Source organism: Crocodylus siamensis, chromosome 1 (genome assembly GCF_052110815.1).
Source record: "Crocodylus siamensis isolate JL-2025a chromosome 1, ASM5211081v1, whole genome shotgun sequence".
Lineage (NCBI taxonomy): Eukaryota > Metazoa > Chordata > Crocodylia > Crocodylidae > Crocodylus > Crocodylus siamensis.
In genome coordinates, this window is record NC_143395.1 from 118,811,015 (window position 1) to 118,825,038 (window position 14,024).

General features: G+C 42.2%; 1 protein-coding gene across 2 annotated transcripts in view; it reads left to right on the forward strand.

The window, feature by feature from the left end:
- Positions 1-7,035, forward strand: part of AKAP12 (A-kinase anchoring protein 12) — a 107,460-nt gene extending 100,425 nt beyond the window's left edge. For both annotated transcript variants that reach the window (XM_090041414.1, XM_090041423.1), the window contains one exon: positions 2,995-7,035. The gene's annotated coding sequence lies outside the window, so the exon portion shown is untranslated. The remainder of the gene's footprint in view (positions 1-2,994) is intronic.
- The last annotated feature ends 6,989 nt before the right edge of the window (positions 7,036-14,024 follow it).

Below are 14,024 nucleotides of genomic sequence, written 5' to 3' on the forward strand. Positions count from 1 at the left end.
TTATATACCATTTGCCTACTGTATTATTTTTCCCCTTCTGTCCTGCATCAAGGCCACAGAGAGAGCTGTGGACACTCAGCATCTTTGAAAATAAGACTACTTGTTACGTGCATGCAGCACTATTCTTTGCTAAAAACAGTGAGATGCTGTCTATCTTCTCCCTGTGCTGGGGGAGCAACACTCTTCTACTCCTTCTCCAGGATAGTCCCACCTCTTGTTTTATCTTCCTTTAACCCTCAGTCAAATAGGAGCCATTTTAGCAACAAATCAGGAATAACAAATAGTATGTCATCAAATCACTTCATCATCTTGCAAGCTAGGCAGCTTGAGTTTCATCTGTTTAATTCCTGGATAGGAGACCACACAGAAAATTCAGCTGCTGCAACTGTTGGATGTTGAGTATCATTTTGTTCAGGCTTGGACGTCAGAATGATGAATTCCTGATCAGCAGGAATCCTGGTTTTCTCTGATAAAAAATTGTAAATTCTCTGATTTTAAGCCCCCCAAATCCATAATTAAAATGAAAACCCACTATATATATATATATATATATATATATATATATGAATGAGGTATCAGTTGAACACAATGTTTTATTGATATATTTATACTTTTAAAGTATTTTGGAAGCCTACTGGTGCCTCAGCCACTACAATAAAATAAATTATAAATACCTATACATTTTGCCATTTAATTTTGGGTTTTTTATCATGGAAAATCAGAGCTCTCCTTGTTCCCTTAGCGCACAGAGCACAGATCCAGGCCCCTGACTCCCAAGCCACAGCCCCCCAGCCCTGCTGGTGCCTCCAGTCCCCACTCACAGCTCCCTGGCCCTGCTGGTACCCCTCACTTCCCCCACACTCCCCCCAGCCCTGCTGGTGCCTCTTGCCCCCCCCCCCACAGTATCCTGCCCACCCCTAGCCCTGCTGGAGGGGGCCCCCAGCTGCTAGGGCTAACTAGGTTGGGGACCCAGGTCCACAACCCCCCCACCCCCCACAGCAGCCCCTGAACCCTGGCTGCCACCTGCGGGAGGTGGCGCTGCTACAGCATAGCAGAGCGTAAAGCCTGGCTTCCTTTTCCCCCCACTTCCACCATGGGCAGCACAGCTGGAGGGCAGAGCCCGTGGGGAGGATGGGGTCAGGCTGCCCAATGTGGGCTTAGGCAGGAGGGTTGGGGACGGCTCCTTGCTGCTGCACAGAGTCCCAGAGGGGGCACATGGGACCCGTGCCCCCCAGATCTGTGCGCAGGGCACATCCATATCTGTACCTCAGTGCAGGAATAAATCTAAAAGCTATGCAGACACTTTCTGCATAAAGCTACAGTCAGTGCTAGCTGTTCGGCTTTTGTAAGCAAACTGAATTGAATACATCAGTGCAAATTTATGAGGGGAAAATATATCATGTGTAAGAAAGCACTCCAGATATGGGATTTTGTTAAGGCTGTTATAAAATGTGGGAGGGAAAAAAGTAATTGACATTTACATTATAAATAATGCTTTGACAATGTTCTTAAATAATCCAGCTATATTCCTGAGTATCTGTCTAGTCTTTTGGACGATTGAGACAACAAGCTAGGGAAACTGAAATGCAGTCTTGGGAATCCTAGACTTGTTAGCTGTATATTTTTTTTCTTTTGTCCATTCTAACAAGCCTACAAACAAAGAAATGTGTTAGTTAGATCTGTTGAAATGGAGATTTTTTCCACCAAACATTTAAGTCACTTGTTCAGTGGTTGGTTGTTTTGTTGCCTTTTTCTTTTATTTTTTGCCATCTTCATAGGAATGGAAGAAAAGGGAGAGCTTAAAAAATTCCAAGTCCAGATCGTAGATACAAAACAAAGTTGATACTTTACATTTGAGATTATTTAGATTTCAAATAGTAATGATTCCTCTCCATAGGATAGCTTAAAATAGGCTGTCAAATGACTTCTGGAGATTCAAACTTGTTTTATTGATTAAAAATTTCTAGCCATTCTAGTAAAATTTCTTTCCATGCTGTCACAGACTTCAGAGCATAAAACCACCACAAGGTTAGATTATCAGTGAAGAAAAGAGAATGTTTATCAGCATTGGATGTTTAGTAACACTGAAGTTTATCAAGCTATTTTAAAAATGAAAATAAGATGAAAAGAGTGGTGGTGACCACACTTGGAAAATTCTTCTAACTTTGTTTTGGTTTTGGGTTTTTGTTGCCAAAAGCTAGATTGAGAACAGAGGAAGAAAAACTTTCCCTACTATTGGGCTTATGTATGCCACACAGAGCGTGTTTTAATGTTCTATGGCATGTGGATGCTTGTTTCCTGTGAATCTTGGATGTGCAGCACATCATTTCATATTTGAAAATTGCTAAACTTATATTGTTTTATTTTTTTTAACTTGTGTTCTTGAAAAATAATGTATGCGTAAAACATAGATATATACCTGCAAGATTTTAAAACAAAGTTTATTGAGAAACCTAATGGGATGTGAACAGGGCCATCCCTAGGGAAGTGTGAATCGATGTGACTGCCCTGGGTCCCTGTAGAGCTAGGCGGAGCAGCCGTGGCCCCTCCTGCAGGGCCCACCTAGTGCTAGTGATTCCATGTCACCGCCAGCTTTGCGTCTGGCCTCTTGCCACCCCCTGCCCCCCCGCCACCACCACTGGCCACCACTGCAGGCCCCACACAGGCTGATTTCCCCTGAGCCCCACACTCTGCTAGGGTTGTCTCTGGATGTGAATGTTGCTGTGTGATACAACCTGCAACAGCTGTCAGATTTTCTCAACATTTTGAGATTTCAAGCAAATTTTCTGAATTAATATAAGTGTGTTCTGAGTTGAGGGATATAACAGGTACAGGCCCCTGGTTATGTATCTTGCTTGTTAACTGAATTGATGAGGCGCCTCCTTAACACTTCTCCAGAAAACCTGCCCCAAAATTTCCATTGTTTAAGAAAAGTTCAAGAAAGTAAGTTGAAGCTAATAAGGCTTTATTAACATTTTTGTTCTTTTATTTCAGCTGTAGTTTTACATATTTGCATTGCATTTGGAGAGACTAAACTGTGAAGATGACATTAGCCAAAAGTAAAACCTGCTTTCTGAACTTGTAGACCAATGTTTTTGAACTGGGAGAATAGACCGTCAATCTCTGATGTCATTCGAGAGAGCAGCTGACAATCCTGAGACAGGATCAGGAGCTTGAGCCACCACCTTTTACTCTCGGATGTTACACTTAACCCTTTTCAAGACTTTTCTTTGTGTTCGGGAAAAAAATACAAACATTGTGACAATTTCTGTCTGACTGACTTCCATAACCTAACCTGAAAAGGAAGCTGGTAATGCCTAGTTTCTGTTCCAGATTTTCCTCTTCTAACAAGTTTCCAAAACTGAAGTGTAATTCTTTGCATATTTATATGTATATCTTAAAACTTAATTTGACTTCAACATATTTTTCTCTACCTTAGCGTTAAATACAATATGATGTACACTTGCATTACACAACGTATGAGACGCTAAGTGCATGTGACCAAGGTGAAGCACTGTGAGTGAACTATGGCAGGCCACAAATCATCTTTGTGAGTTTCCACTTAATATACGCTCACACGGTAGTCAGAAGGTGTGACTGGAGCTAATGCAGACATACCTGAGTTGGCTTTATACTAACAAATGCAGGCATTGTTAACAGGCTTGCCATGGCAGCAAGTGGCTCAAAGATCACAAAATGCACTCCATACCCTGGGTGAATTCTTAGGCTGCCATGTTTATCCTGCTATACGTTCCTGAGCTTGCTAATTTTATAGCTAGGTTAGGTATATCTGCGTGAGCAGTCTTTCAGTGGTAATGGTGACATACATTTAAAGGATGTGAGAATGGATATTTAAGGCAATACATTGGTAGTTGTTCTTGATTCCATTAAAGAACATTTGTGGTCAAAAGGTACAAATTCCTATTTGGAAACCTACTGATGTAAGTTATTAAGCAGAAATTAATTTTGAATGATCTCCTCTAAGTACCGGGAGTGAGTGCACTATAATTATATTGAAAACATTTAAAGTTTGCTTTTTTGCAATGTAATAGTTCTAAGAACACCTAGTCCATAACAATTCTATGCTTATCATAACATTTCAAACTGTTAATCAACCCTGAAATGGCCCTCATTTGCTCTGCTTAAATCTGAGACAAAATATTGAAATGTTTTAAAGTTGTAAAGAAAAGGATCAATTTACCTATATTTTTTTGCATTCTAATGCTACCCTGTGTCCTGGACCACATAAATGCTGTGAAATGAGACTTGTTCTGTAACAAAAAAGGTTTGGTAGATACTGGATTATGCCCACTTTATATTTTTGCCTACTTATTTTCAGAGCAGTGTGTTTCCTAATGCTCATGTGCATTTAGTAAATGGTGATTTTGGGGAGTGATTTAAATGAAGTCTTTGCTTATACTTCTGTTTGTTTCAAGACTTAATAGACATCCAACACAGTATTCCTCATTGCCAGGTACAGTAAACTCTCCGGTAACCGGCACCTTACAAGCCGGCATGCTCTGTTAACTGGCATGCCAGCTTGTAAGGAAAAGTGAAACTGGAAGTGCTCTACTGATTTCTCTGAGCCCGCATAGCCCAGGGCAAAGCAGCTTGAGCTGCTGAGCCCCCACATCCAGGGGGCATAGCAGGCTGCACAGGGCCCATGGGAGAATTGGCGATGCTGTGGGAGGGCTGCTCAATTAACTGGCATGTTTTGTTATCTGGCATCCCCCGTTCCCGGGGGATGCCGGATAACAGAGCTTTTACTGTATAAAGTTACAAGTATAGATCAGCACAGTCACCAAACAGGCCTGGCTTGAAATATTAAATAACTGAACAATAATTAACTGTTGAAAGCATTCTGTACTTGACCTTCTAGGCACTGAATATGCATAGTAGGCAAGTCCATACACTTTTTGTTCTGATTTCTAAAATGTTATACTTTGCACTTTGTAAACTTCACGTCATTCAGGTTGAGCAAGATGTTAACCAGTAGCTTCACTGTCCTATCTGTATAGTAATTTATTTTAAAATGAGCTGTTTCAGTGTACCAAATGTTCTTGTTATGCCAGGTGCTTGCCTCTCCCAGGGGCTGCACTGTGAGCAAGCAAAATTTGACTCATTGCACTGGTGCAATTGCACCATCTGGTGGTGGTTTTCTGTAACTTTTATCTTACTACTCAGAAAAAACCTATTAGCCAATGAACTAATTCACCGCTGGCAAGTGGACATGGTGGGTGTCTCCTAAAATTTGTATAAAACCACATCTTGTACAACCTTTGCTAATATAAGATGCCTTGAGCTGGAAAGTTTTTTATGCAACCATTCTATTGCCAAGGGAAGAACCTAAAAATGGATTCTTGGTTTATGCAGATTACTATGGAAAGTGCTCAAACAATTGCTACAAAGTATTGGAGCAGGACAGTATTGGTCATCAGGAATTAGTAACAAACAGACTATTAATCAGTTTCTGCAGTAGTCTCCATCTAAGTGGTCGTAGTTGTTCTCTGAACATTTTGAGGGAGGTAGACTTTGTACTTTTAAAAAGCAAAAATTATAATTTTTGTCATTTTTCCATATCTCACTTCATGGCTCCCTGCTCTTCTCCATGGAACAGAGCTTAAATTATTGAACCCATGAGCTAGTAGAATTAATTAATTTTATCTGCATGCTTTTCTCTGAAAAAAAAATTATGCCTTTTCCTTCCTACTGAAGGTTTTAACCATGGTTTAATATCACTTGAAACCTAAACATGAAAGGCTGTTTGTTCTGAGATAGGAGCCGGTCTTTATTTTGTAACTTGTACCACAGACGTGATTGCTGCAGTAAAAAAGATCTAATTTTATATACCTTTATTCTAACTCTAAAGAGCAACTAAATACTCAGAATCTTTCAATTCTTTTGATGAATTCCATCATAGTTAACAGAGTTCAATCATGCATGTGAGATTAGGGGCTAAAAGTTTCTTCGAGAATATCTGATATTGGACTTTAAACAAATGCGTATCTACTCTCCATTATAAGGACTTTGACCTAGTACCACACCAGGGACACATACACATATATACATAATATGCAGATTTTAGAGAGAGGCAGGTACATTAATAGACTGGATTCTGGAAAGACTCTTGAAAAGACAAGTGTTTTTACTTATGAAAAAGGTCAGCTATTCTCTACAAAAAAACTGGCAGTCAGTGGCATGACTAGTCCATGATCTATATTAGCAGAGGCATGATAATCAGAGTTCTCACAAGAGTGGCCAAATATAAAGACTTTTCTTACCTCACAGCAAAACGTATATGCATTTAAAATTGACTTCAAATGATCCTGACCATCTTTGTCCATGATTAGTGGCAGCTTTTTCCCTTGTCTTTGGATAAGTCTGATAACAGCTGTTGGTTCTCAGAGGCTAGGTTGCTTGCATTAATTGTGCTCGTTATAACACCATGCAAATGTGAAATTGGTTTCAGTTTGTATAAACTGCATACCTATGTATGGCAAGCCATATTGCAATAACTGCAACAGGTAAAAGGAAATACTAGCATGACCTATGTAATCCTGACTCTAATGTTTGTAGTTCCAAAGCTGTTAATAGTATGTAAAGTTAATTCTTGTCTAAGGCTCATTTAAATGAAGCTAGCTTTATCAACATGTAAATTGTCTGTTGGTAGGGGTTGAGAAGCAAGGGCTTAAATCTTGCTTGTTTTTTATATTAATCTGGGGCCTACGTAAGCAGTGCAACAAATGTAAACTGTATAACCCATGTTTCTTCTTGTAACCGACAGCTATAAAACATTGCACTTGAAGGTTTTCCTAATAGTGCAAGGAGTATATTTTCACACAGATACTACTTTGTTCCAGTGTATTGCTTTGGCCTCTGAAAAACTCAGTTGATGCTGCGACCTTTGGTTGTGCTTGAGCGCCAGGCTTGCAGCTTCTTCTAATCTAATGTATTGGGTTAAAAAGATTTTGATTTTCTATTTTGTGTTTTTAAGGTAGATTTACATTGACTGAATAAAATACAACCACAAGTTCATTCTAATGTGTGTATGTGTTTCAGTTTTGCTGTCCTTGCTAATGTGTTCTCTGATTATTGATTCATCTCCAGACGGGAGACTCAGGTTTGCCTATTGACTGATTTAATGTTGCTTAACATCATCTCATTTCCTTTCAATGTAAATAGAAGGAAACATTGAATCTGTAAAAGACTGAATCCATTGTCTATGTGTGTGCATGCACAAATGCAAATCTGTGAAAAATGTTTGGTCTGTATAAGAAGTTGCATCTGAAAAAAAAATTGCCTAGGTTAAATTCAAGATCAGTGACTGTATCTAGGGATCAGGAAAACTTGTAAAATAAATTTTGCACCTTACTAGTGTGACTGAAGTTAGGCAAAAACAAGGCAGCAATGTGATTAAAGCTCAGATTCATTAAATTAATTGGTAAAATCCTAAGGCAGTGGTTTTCAACCCTTTTTCATTTGCAGACCCTTAAAACTTCCAAATGGAGGCGCGGGTTTGTAAGTGTGGATATTCACATACTTTTGATTGATCATAGCCATCTTTTGCAGACCCCTTAGCCATTGTCTGCAGACCCCCAGGGGTCCACGGACCACAGGCTGAAAAAACCTGTCCCAAGGTATCTTATTTCCAAAACAGATCCTCAAATCCATCCTGGCTGGTTTTTAACTCTAGAAGTACCGGAAGTTCTGTGCTAGATACAGACATTCAAAAACCTTGAAGCAGAATCGATCTAAGTTATGCAGTTTTCTGTCAGCAATTTAGTTTAGATTGGTAGTGAGCAGAACACACATTCACCCTTTGGTGGTGGGGGTGGGAATCTTAAACCGGGTGTTGCCATGTTTTAATTAGTCTGTGTGCACCAAACTTCTGTTCTCTTATGGGCATTGACTGGTTTTCAATCACTTATATCGGAAAAAGTCTGTACCTGGCCCTGAAGTACAAACTTTTTTTAAAACTCTGTTTTTAGGTATGCCCAGACACACCTAAATCTTGACAGGACTGAGTAATTCAGCACCAAAGCCCCAGCAGGATCCACAAACTACACATTCCTTTGCCTCTTTCTCCTGAGGGGCTCAATCTAGTGGGTGTGCTCTGAGAAAGAAAGCTTACTACATTTGTCTCAGCACACTACACAATGGGAAGTACAGCTATCCTTCAAATGCTGACATTCCCCATATCTTACACCAGTGGTCTCCACCCTTTTTAAGTAGGAGTTCACCTTTGGCATTTAAAAGCAACCCAAGATCTACCGTGCACTGCCACCACCCCCCTCCTCCCCTGCCCAGCAGGTAAGTCTGTGTGGAGGAAAGGTGGGGGAACAAATTGAGGCAGAGGGAGAAAAAAATATCTGGGGGCAAGTATCTCCAGCAGGTAAGTCCCACCCAGCCGGGGCTTCACTCAACTTACCCCTGCTCCTGCCTCTTCAGCACTGTCTCTCACTGTGGGAGCTCAGTCTAGCCCCTGCCCCTTCCCTCCCCCACGGACTGACCTGCTGGGCTGGGGCACACATATCCATGCATGTGGACCCCCCACCCTAGCCTCAGATTAACTCCAAGAGGCTCCGAGATCTACCAATGGATCAATATGACCATTGCCCACCCCCTGACAAAAAGGGAGTGAGAGAGCATGTCTATAGCTTAATGACTATAGCATTCATCCAGAGGGGAAAGGAACAGCTCCTCCTCCACAGGGGAGCCATTGTACCTTAATCAATGACTGATTTAAAATACACAACAGTTCCAGGAGGAAGGAGAGCCCCACCCATTGAACTGGAGATTCATGGTCCACCTTTTTCCTGCCCTTTGGCCCCATGACCCTTCCTTTACGTAAAGTGAAGCAGATTCACTAGGAAGGAGTGCAAGTGCTATTACCCACTCTCCACCACAGCTTGGGGATTAGGGAGCTCTCCTGCAAGGTGTGTGTTGGGAGAGGGGTGGCTTTTCATTCCCTGGCATTCATGCCTAGAATGGAAAGAGTGTGTCTGTTTTGAAAGAAAAGACGGGAGGGTTAACCTTCAGACAAAGATTCAGAACTATAAAATCCAAGTGGATGTAGATGCCTCCATGCAGTCCTGAATAAGGTGCCTTTGCCCTAGAGAGAGAGAGAGAGAGAGAGATTCAGGATCTAAGAAATGGCTTGATCCTCAGAATTTCCTATTGATTAATTTAGTTTTTTCTCGTCTCAGCATACCTATGCTTGTTTTTCCTATTTCAGGGCCATGTATTTCACTACAGGGGCCCGGTAAGTTATGCCTTGCAACACTGCATTGCTGTGCTGAAATATCTGTGGAACAGGTCCTAAATTTACAGAATGCTAAACCTTCACTTGTTTCAACCAATCTGCAGCTTTCCCTGCACTGGTGCCTTAGATCAAAATTTTGCTTATGCATTTGAACAGCAAGGACATCAAACACTTTCTCCCTTGTTTGAAATGATGCACAAAAATGAAAAAGAAGGGATAAAAGCCCCCAAAGGCATAAAAAATGGGGTTATCAAATGGCAGATGAGAAGTTGAGGTATGAGGGGAAAGACTTTCGAAACTTGTTTCCCTTTCCCAAGCTAGGTACAGTAACTTGAAGGTACTTCCTCTTAGCCCATGGTATGCTCATTGAGATGGTAAACTCTGTCACTGAAAATGTTCCGCAGTTATATGGACCTTATCACCATTGGCTCTGAGCAATTAGCGAGAATACTGTTATTCCTTTACAAGTGGGAAGCATCCTCATCACTCTTAGTCTGAATCACCTCAAGCTGGATTCCACTAGATGGGGTCCGTTCCTCAGTTCTCAGAGGCCAATGTTACTACTTCCTAGTGAAAGAATAAGACATGGGAATGGACACTATGATACGCTATTGAGGGTGGTGTGTGGCAATGGTGACCGACTGCAGTGGAGTATATCAATTTATGTCAGCTGAGAGGTTAGTCCAATAGGCTAAGTACAATCAAAAAGCCCAATGTTGAATTGATTCAATCTTTGCAGGTTAGTCTAAGCTGCATAGATTGAACTAATAAGCATGTGAACAGACATTTACTTTTGAGTCTGGAAATACATCTACATGCCTGCAGTGGACCAGGGTAGAAGCTAGGGCAGGGGTGGGCAAAATGTGGCCCGCAGATGAGATGTGACCTGCCAGGCCATTCTGTCTGCCTCTTGGGCCCCTAACAAAATTTAGAAAATTAATATTTATCTTCCCCTGGCTGCCTGTCATGTGGCCCTCGATGGCTTGCCAAAACTCACTAAGCAGCCCTCCACTAGCAATAATTGCCCACCCCTGAGCTAGGGGGTGCTAGAGCATGCCTCCTTGTTTAGCTGGAGTAGACAGCTTGGGCCAAAACTAGACTGCCCACTCTGTGAGGGGGAGGTTGCAGGGGAAGTACAAAGCATCCTGGGGTGCTGGGGGACTGAGTTAACTTGAATCTGGAGAGGATCTAGGACAGAAGTTCAATAAACCAATTTAACCTGACTTACTTAGGTCTGATACTACATCCACCCAGATTTATCTTAAACTGGTTTGGCCATTTTGAAAACATTTATGTGCATTGAACTTCAGTTGTGTTACAGATTTGAATTGGTTAAGGATAACTTATGCTGGTTTATGTGTAATTTCTGTCCCTAGCCATAATGCCTTCACAGTTAACATTTTGTTCTGGAGTCCATATATATCAAGGCCATACAACTTCTTCACAACAGAGGCCCAATTATTTTTCTAGCTGCATATGTGGCAACCAGGTGGGAAATAAACTTTGTATTGTTATACAATGAGATCTAGGTTAATAAAGCAATACTTCAGTTAAATCATTGATTAAATAAGAGTTGGCACTTGCACAGTGTTTTCCATCTAAATCTCTCAGATACTCCGTAAGCATTACTGCCCCTGGCAGCAGGGACCATTTTCATGCTACAGATGGGGAATCTGTGGCAAAGGAAGGAGGAAAGGAAAGCTCTGTAGCACAACTGGCTCTAAAAACAGGGCAGGTCTGCAGAGCGACTGCAGAAGGCTGCCTGTTTGGTTTCTTCCAACCTCCACCCCTGCAGGACTGTTTCAGCCACACAGGCTGACTAGAAGGTGCTAACATGAAGTTGAAGGGAAAAGATGCTTCCCTTCTGGCTCTGCAGGGGCAGTGCTACTCAGGATTAGGGATAATAAATCTCTGCCTTTCAGCATTAGTGCAACTATAGGACTCCACTCTCTTTTCCAAGGTCAAACTATGAGGCAGTGCTCAGGCCTCTCACACCCTCCAGCCTGGAGCCCAGACCTAATTAAAGTGGACACCACGCAGCACCGCTACAGCCGTACCGCTTCACAGAGCTAGCTTGGGGGCATCTCTGGTGCTGCTTCATGCCCTGTAGGCACAACTGTGGACCTCAATTGGAGCTGAGATAAAAACCACACTGTGGGCTAGACCTAGCCCATGGGCTTGCACTTGGACAACCCTCATTCTCAGAAAAATGGGAACTAATTAACCAATGTATAAAACAGCCATTGAACAAGGCAGGGGAGATTTGAATGACAACCCCCTCCCCCCAACATAAGAGCTGGATTTAGATGTAAAGCTATCTTTAAGGATACCCTGCTTCTGGGGGCTTCTCTGGCCATAGAGCCATGTGAACCCACCTGGGGTGGGAGCAGGGCTTTGAGGGCTGAACGCAGTATGTGCACCATCTGCTTCTACAGGACTCAGCTCTACATGTCTGAGGAAAAGTGCATGAGAGCCGGGGCTCCTGCAATGGCTTGGCTCTTATTGCCCTACTCCTTCAAGTACATACAGGGCCTCCAGCGGCTTTTCTAGCCCTTGGTCTTCACAAACATTTATGGGGCAACCGCCGCAGGTCCACATACCCAGCAGGCGGTGTAGGTGGGATCCTAGGAGAGCTTCATCCCCTGGGGGCCGGCTGGCGTTTTTCATGGCTGTTTATTAAATAATGAACAAAGCACCAGCTCCTTCAGCATTTCATCACTGAGAGCAAGTACTCCGCTCTACAGGCTCCCTGAGGCCTATCATCTACAGCAGAGATTCCCAAACTTTTTATAATTGTGTACCGCCCTTCCAGATTTACCAGCTGCCTCCATCCCCCTACCAGCATACATTTGATATTTTAACACCTTATATGCCATTTATTATTATAATGAAAATTAAATCCACTATTACACAATATCGCCCATGTACCCCGCAGGGAAGTCTTGCATACCTCCAGGGATATGTGCACCACAGTTTGGGAATGCCTGACTTAGAGAAAAATACAAGCAAGCAGTTTAGGACAGGAATGTGCAGCTTGGCAGAGAAGCAGCCTTCATAGCAGGGGTGCACCATTTGTCTGCCTTAAGAAGTAGGACCAAATTTAGCAATAGTATATTACAGCCTGCCTGAACTGGGCATGCTCCAGCCCAGGGTTGACTGTACTTAGGATCTGACATAGAAAACCTTTGCCATCTGTGCTCAGTGGCTTCCTGCTGGGCCTGGAGGAGTGCAAACTACCTGATTCAAGTGAGAAATAATATGGGCTGGATCTGAAGAGTGGAGGGGGGAGAGTGGGTTGGGCCAAAGGCCTTTCTTGGAGGATAAACTGCCTTGCAAGTCCAGCAGCTTGCATTAGGAAACATTAGATTTGTTGTTTTGTGCATGTGACTGTCTAGTGGTTGTACGGTTTCAGTCTGCTCTCTGCTATAAGGCCCTTTTTCATGCAGTACACAGGATGGATGGTATTCACTAAATGAGCAGCCCTTTTATAGGTTATCCTTATTGCTCAGTGTGTGGGCCCATGCCTCATTTACAGTGCACTATCCAAAGCCTTCTCTGAGTAAGGCCTTTGGGTTTTCTGTGCTCTACCATATATCTAAGTATTGGTCTCCAATATTATTACAGTGCTGAAACCCATATAAATATTTAGAAAGCTTGGCCTCGGATATTACAGTGATGAAATCCATATAAAAAATAAGAAAGCTTGGAGATAGGATGAAGATTTGCCCCCACAGTTGAAACTCTTGTGAATTAAATCAATGTTCTACTTGAGCAGTGCCTGCAAGCCGAAGCCTTTAGCTAATTGAGCAAAAGGTCTTTGGATGTTTTTACCTCCTGAAACAGCCTTGGTTTCTGGGCCTGAGAAGACTTATGCAGCATATATGGAGAGTAGAATCTGGATCATTTGTAGGGCTAGGTTCCTTAGTTACAACGAATCTGATGATTTGCACACCAGCTTGAGGGAATATACAACTGTAGCAAGCAGCAGCAAAGGACTACCATGATGCTACAGCAAATAGCTGATCAGGTTGGCTTTTATTTGGTAACCTGGTGCATAGGGGGTTGACCCCCCCCAATAGCCCTAACTCTCATGCACTAAGAACATACTTATATTCTAAGATCAGGACAGGAGCTCACTTGTCTCATTTGTCCCTGCATGAGACTTGATTAGCTGGGCAGTTGTGCAGAAGGATAAGAAACAGTTAAAATAAGATTCCTCCCTCAACTTCAAAAGGGGTAAAAGAATTGGATGAGGGTTTGGAGTGACAGTCTGACAACCCAGTGGGATAGAGCAGAACTCAAGAAAGGTTCAAGCAGGCCAGGCCTTCTGGATCTTGCTTGCCTTTCAAGACAGAAACTAAGTTCAGCTAGAAAAGGACCTTAGCCTTCAGAGGTTGAGGAACCAGCTATAAAAATAGAGGTAGCTACCATAAGTCTAAAGTTACGTGGACATCCAAGAATTCAAAGGGAAAGTGGAGAATAGACTGAAAAACACTGGAGAAGAATGAGCAACTTCTGGACGTCTAATTGTAATGCTTGAGTGAATTTACAAGTGAAGAGGTTTAGGAAACCTGTACCAAGCCAAGGGAGAGCTGACTAGTTGGAAGAATTCCACAAACAAGCTTCAGCAGCCATGTCAGATGTGGACCAAAGCATGTGAGTAATTACAATTTTTAACTTTTAACTTGCATTTATTCCCCTAAGCCTTCCATTGTGTTCATTTACAAAAGATTTTCCAAGATATTGCTGAAGACGTGTCATA